Consider the following 7,031-nt stretch of genomic DNA (forward strand, 5'->3'; position numbering starts at 1 on the left):
TTGCAATTTTCAAGATTTTTCCTAAAACAATGCTTTCTGTCGCAGGGATTTTTTTTTTTCAAAATACTTCCAAGGATATTTCAGTATACACTTTGCTTTCTTAGGAGATGAAAACCTTTCTTCTATCCTCTTAAGTTTGGTGTTGAGGGGCTTGTGAATTAAATGGATACCAGACATATGAATGTATTACTTTTTAATTTCACATGCATGGGGACATCACAGAAGGAAGTGAATACCCAATTAAGCACTGATATTTGAGTTTATATTGGGGTTAGCATATGCTACCCCAAAATATGGCCCCTTGGCATATTGAATATTTCAAGCTGAAGATATTTGAGAATAGGCTTTTTGAACTTCCCTTGAAGCAGATCATAAAGCCCTCACATGAGAGGTGCCCTAAATAGAGGAAAGGAACAGCCTCATCTCCAAGACATCTGAGAGAAATCTGAAAAAAACAGGCCTTGCTGTTTCCCCCAATTAACTACACTAAGCTCATGTCCTTTTTTATCCTGCAACATTTTCCCATATTTTCCACTCCTCATCAAATCTAGAAATGCTCAGGTTTAACCACTTCTTTGAGTCTTCATTTCTTTATGAAGTGTCTCATGCCACCCAAACTTATATTAATTAAATGCTTATGTTTTTCTCCTGTTCATCTGTCTTTTGTTTTGTTCATGGTGAACAGCACTAGGTCCCAGACCTTGGTCTTTGAGTTTTGACTATGAAGGAATTGAGACTCAAGACTGAAACAAGCAAGAGTTTTATTTAGAAAGTCACAAAAGTAGAAGAAGTGAGCTGTGAAAGAAGTGAGCCAGCTGGGCTGTGTGGGCTCAGCAAAGAAGTTAAAGAGGAAAAAAAGGACCCTTGGAGCTTAGGAGAAAAAAAGAAAAAAAAAACATGCTTGGAGGATAGAGGAGGAAAGGTGTGGCAGTGCATTAAAGAGACAAAGAGAGCTCATGTGAATGCTTTGTTTTGAAGATTTTTATCCAGAGATCTCAGTAGAGGATCTCAATAGAATATTCATCAGCTTTCCCGGTATGTACTTACAGTGTCATGGTCTCTACTGATTGGTTGGCACCAGGGCAGGGAGTCATTAGTCATCACAGCTGGCCCTGATGTCAGCTGTGGCATCACTCTGCTTGACTTTGCCGCTTTTCTGGGTCTGGAACTGAAAAACAACTGAGGCCTAGATTTTATCTCTAGGTTAACAAAAACTCTGTCTCTGTGGTCAATAGACCCGAGGCTTTGTTCTTAAGATTAGTCGATGTGGGTCAGAACCTCATTGTCCTGAGGGTTTAATGTTTAAGGGTGTATGTGCAAGGGCTTATATGGGAGTCATATTAGGCTATTCTCTGGCCCTCCTTGTTTCTCATCTAAGGGGGTCTATCACATAACTAGCAACTGGCCATAGGAGGAAAGGTCAGAGGAGGATCCTAACAACATGACCAATGACATAAAAGGTCAGGGAATCTAAACTGCATTGACCTGTAATATGAAGGGTGAGAGGATCACAACTGCATAACCAGTGTTATGCTAGCAAAAGAAAGGTCACCCCCAAGGGTGAGGTCCCACCCCTGTTTTGCCTGTTCCTAGGTACCTGGGGCTCTCCACCCTAGACACCTTTAGTACCTGTCCTATTGTTCCTACCCTTTTAATGTCTGTCTAACCGCCTACTATGTTTCCCCCTCAAAGATTCTTGGTTCTGCATTCTTTATGGGAAAGGGGCAGTGTCTCCTCTCTTGCTGTTTCTTGCTGAAGAGTAGAGTTTTCTTCCAGAACCAAGTAATCCTTGCTTTCTGTCAGAGAGACAATGAGACCTGGGCACAGAAGGAGGTAGCAGTGGTGCCTACAGTCAATGGGACTGTATTCCCAGAGTAGGAGTAGGGCTGTAACATGACGGAGACAAACTGCATTATAAATCTTAATATTATTGGGGCAAAAGCTAAAATGACAAGAATTATAATGAATGGTCCAGTGAAAGGGAGTATCCAGGTAAGGATGCCAGGGGACCTCCAGGTTTGTTGGTCTAGTTTTCAATAGTTGTTTGCCTTGAAAAATAAGTAATATCTCTGGTGATGTCATCAGGTGCCCAGGTAAATTCTATCTGGTTTACACTGTATCAGTCAGTAAAACTAGAAAAATTTAGGATCCAGTTCAATTTATAGGTGAAAAAATAAATCTTTGAAGACAATTACCTGAGCTACAGTCTAATATCCACAAGTGTGTATAACAGATCCTATTGAAACACAATTTCTCCCCCCAAAATTACCCCCATTTTCACCAAAGAGCCAAATTAAGACTAACTTATTTACTGCACTAAGTCTAGTTTCAATTTGGTCTGATTATTTGCATAAACACAAGACTAGTCATTGATCACATAGGCTCTCTTAAATCTGCTTTGCTGGAATATCATAAAGAATCTCCAGATTAAGCTTTTATTAACCTCTCAGGGCATAGAAGCCAAGCCACATAGTTGCCATAGGGTTTGCCTGCAACATCTGTAAGTTTGGGTAAATTCCTCAAGTTTTTGACATCCCCCAAAATTTCTTGAGATTCTTTCTTTGTCTTCTCCCAGGATATGGGAAGACTCCCATGAACTAGGCTGTTTCTCCAAGAAGCTTTTATGGGAAGTCAACCTTAATTTCTTAAGTCTTTTTGATAACAACCAGAGAATAGGTATGCCTCTCTCAATCATGACATTCCAGTCAAAGTTTGGTTAATAAAACCAGTTTCCAATTGTGTCCTATTATAAAGAGAATAGGTTCTTATTGGGTTCACACAAACAAACATATTGCCGTGAAAATGATAATACTCACTCATTAAGAGTTTCCAAATTCTGGAGAAATCAGGTAGGGAAAAAAATATAAATGCTTTCATATTGCTTATAAAGATTTAATTTACCATATGCTTTAAGAAAAAATAAGTTTCGTTATATCTGGAAAGCAAAAGGAAAATCTTTGTCCTTTTAACTGAGTGAAAAACAACCAAGCTCCAAATATGTATTAGCTTACTTTTGATATTTAAATTTATTTACTTTCTTCTCAAGATTTCTTTTTACAACCTTCTACAACTTTCCTAGTCCCTTTTAGTTTGCCTTTTCTTACCCATTTGGAAATAACTAGCTTTAGAACAACTCATTTGCTTCATTTTCCTTCAAACATATCTCCATACTTTATACCTTCTATTACCAGAACCATACAGTTCCCTTCCAACTTAATTAGAATTCTTAACTCTTAAAAAATGTTAATTTTTAAGGACAACTGAAAACTAATTAGCATTACACAAAGATCAAAAGCCATGAGATAGGTATTATAAAGCCAAACTCACAATTTACAATAGAACAGCTGAAATAAGTTAAATTGATCTATTCAGATAACTAAGCTTTTTCCTTTTGATAAGAATTACCTCCTTTTAAAGTGAAACTTACACTTTAAAAGATGTCCCAGATAAGAACTCTCAAGGAAGACCAGATATTTATATTTCAAAGGTACAAGGAAAGAAATGCAAGATTCTCCTAGTAGGTCTTCAGATTTCATAAAGCCAGTTATTATGAGCCTTTTGAGATGAATAGAGGAGGTTTGGGGAAAGTAAAAAACTATTTGGTGGGCTCTGAATTGTTTCTGGAGCCACCCCTCCGGCCCTGTAAAGACTTAATTTGTAAAACAAGGACAGTTGTTTTTAATATCTTAAGAACTGGGCTGCTGCCCAAAGGTTGGCAAAGACTGATAAACTTCCATTTTTTTAATGTTTTTTTCCATCTACCCAGATATTTCCGAGTTTATATATTTCCTAGTACATGGCTTAGGGTAATCTCTGAGAGCCATCAAGTCTTGGATATATGAAACCCCCATCCATTTCCCATGTGAGAGGCAAAACAGGTCTAGCTGAAAGATAGCATTAAAGTTAATTGTGCCATTGACTGGCCAAACCTCTTCATCACCCAACTTATACTGGGGCCAGCTGTGTTGCAAAAAAAGGTTAACCTTTTTCTTCAGGGACTCAGGGTCAAATTTCTCCCAGTTGGCAAGTGTGCACTCCAAAAGTGGTCTCTCGAGGCATTATGGACTGTTTCCCCATCTATGGAGAGACAGATATGTAACAAGCCAGGAGTTAGAGGTATTCCTGAAAGTCTCTGGGCTGTTTTGCGACATCCTGAGGTATAGTAGTGCAGGTACCCTGTTGCCTGGGAGTTACCTGGAGATGGTGTGTTTATCCCGTGTTCTGAAGGTAGCCTTACAAACAGTCACAGTGATAATCAGGCGTGATAAGGATGGACTTACTCAGGCAGGTGGCCTTAAGTTCATAAGAGTACCCTGCCATCTGGGTTCCACCTGGGTGTGGAATGATTGCCCAGTCTTCTGGGGGCATCCTTATCAATGGTCACAGTGGTGGCTGGGCACTGTTAGCTGGACTTACTCTGCTCAGACTGGTGGCCTTAATTGCACACAGACAATAAGTATGGCTCATTTCTTCAAGTGAGTCATCCCTGCTTGATGGCCTCCAGCCTTAGCTAACCTTACTGGCTAGCTAAGTGTCTTTCCATACAAGGGGCGCCTAGTACCTTCTTTGACTCAGGAGAAAAATTCATCCTATAGCTCTGGTCTTCAGTAGTTGGGCTAGTGACTTGTTTCTTTGCCTTTCATGTTCCCAGCAGCCCTGATCCTTTCAGAGGCCTGGTAGGAAGATGGCAGCCCCCTTAGAAGGGAAGGTAGGATCCCTGTTAAGCCATCATTGATGCTTTCATGGAAGTTAATGATGAGCAAACATTCATTCAGTCTCAAGATTAGTTTCCTCTTGTGGAGGTTCTTTTAAAGTCATTATTTTCCCAATTGGTTCAGTATCTGATTTACTTCTAAATATAGTTCACCCTTCTGGAAAAAGGATATATGGGTATAAGTCTATCTTCAAGAAAATCTCATCTTATCAGGTGATATTGTCCTATAACATTCCTTAGTTGGAAGGGAGCAGGTTCTGATTTTAAAACAGATATCAGTTAATCAGATATCCCTCCCATTTGTACAGAAGCTGCTTTACTCCAAAGGAGAAGGCAACTTCATTGAATATGGTCAATAAGAGATAAAGTGACCCCAGTATCTACATAATTCTTCTTTTTATGGTAATTTAAATTTCTCCTAAGTTATTAGTAAGGAGAAAGGGAAATACCCTTTCATAGTCCTCAGACTAACCCTATGCTTGCTTCTGTTTCTTTTCTCTTTCCAAATCCCATTTCAGTTTTTTCTATAACACATCTTAACGTGACCTGACTTTCTACAATAAAAGCAGACTCCTCTACAGGAGTTTCCCAGAAGACCCTATTTAGTAATTCTGTTGTTTTGCTCTAAGAAACCAATAAGTATATTAATTGGAATGGCTCAGAATAGGCAAGATCACATGCTCTAACATTTAAAGTAAATTCCTTTGTGAACCCAGCAGGGTTCGGGAGAAAGTCATGGAAATCCTTAGGCAGATTCCTTCATTCTGTTCTAGTCCAATGAACAAACACAATCCCTGGTTCCCCTCTGCCTGAGACCAGCTTTTCTCCAAAGGAAACTACCAGAATTTTTCTCTATTCTGGTCTGATTTTCTATTCTAAGTGTCCCCTAGGTCAGTAGAGAGCTTCAGTGGAGGAGGCGAGAAGAGAAAGAGAAAAGGGAGGAGGGAAGGAGAGTAAGTCCAGACAACAAAGTAAAGAACACAGCAGGGCTATAGGAGAAAAGGGTAAAGTGGTGTTGGCATTGAGCAACTTCAGAAGCCTTCCTTATTTCAGAGACAGGCTCTAAAAGTTCTTAATGGGGTGAGGTCTGGGAGTTTTTGGCCTTGGAGGCATGATTTCTCATTTTAATTTCAGTTTTATATTGGGGTCTACAGAGTCTGAACAAATTTCTAAGGCTATTTTGTAGAGGGTTAAAGTGAGCTTCTTGTGGACTGAGCTGCAAGAGGCTGTCACCCTTTGAGTTATCTAAACCCTCTTATGTGTCTGTTTCTCTCCATGGCTGTCGAAAACAGCCATGAGGATTTCTTTGGAACCCTGTCACACCATGCCACTTACAAGACAACCCAAGTCCTAGTATAACAGAGAGATCAGGCCAGGTCACAGGGAGAAGGCAGGGATCAGGGAGAAAAACCCCAGGTGAAACTCAAGATTTGAAGCAGCTTGCCCACCTTGTGAAAGGAGGGGCTGCCGGAGGAGGGATATTGCCCAAGGCAGCTGTCACTTGGTAGAAGGGAGCTTGTACAGAGCATGTGTGACTGGAGATTTTGCCCCCTTGCTAAACATGGTAGCTGGAAGAGGGGCAAAAGCAAACATGGCCAACATTGGCCCTCATTGGTTGGAAAGCCAGACAACACCCATTGGTTTCAGGACCACATGGGATTCTGGGAGAGGACTTTTAAACGAAAGTGAGCAGAAGCTCATTCTCTTGGTCTCTTGGTCTTTCAGCCATTTGGCCATTTGGTTTCTTGAGGCCCCTTGGTTTTCCCTGCACAGGCAAGAGCAGCAGATACTGGGACCACTCAGGGCTTATGTCCTGCACAGTTGGAAGCTAGCTCCAGGAGGGAGGGTCCCACACTAGAATGCTTGGCTCCATTTCTTGAGAACTTACAACCCAGTGCAGCACAACACACAGGTCCTGAACTACTTCCACTCTCTTGCCCTGAGAGCAGTACACAGGGGTATGAGCTGGGAAGTTCCCCGCAAATGGAGCTTCCCATGCACAACCATCTGGAGTTATCTGGCAGTACACTCCAGACGCTGGGAGAGAGAGCTACTGTGAGGTGATGGTGACACTGGCACCAGGGAGAGAGAGTGCGTGCCTGGAGCTCTAGAGATAGAGATCCATTCAAATAACAACTTTGGGCTACAGATTAGCAGTAATGGGGAACTTCTGGAAATGGATTTGTACTTTAATCTTCCTGAGAGTGGCTGGTTTCCTGTGCTTTGCAGGAGAAGTTGGCTTGGTCAGCTCAGAGCAGGAATGCTCCCAGCCCCCTCAAATTGGGAACCCTGTTAATAAAAACCATATCCTTCCCCA

Source organism: Pteronotus mesoamericanus, unplaced genomic scaffold (genome assembly GCF_021234165.1).
Source record: "Pteronotus mesoamericanus isolate MK-2021 breed Mesoamerican mustached bat unplaced genomic scaffold, CSHL_Meso_final contig_27, whole genome shotgun sequence".
NCBI lineage: Eukaryota > Metazoa > Chordata > Mammalia > Chiroptera > Mormoopidae > Pteronotus > Pteronotus mesoamericanus.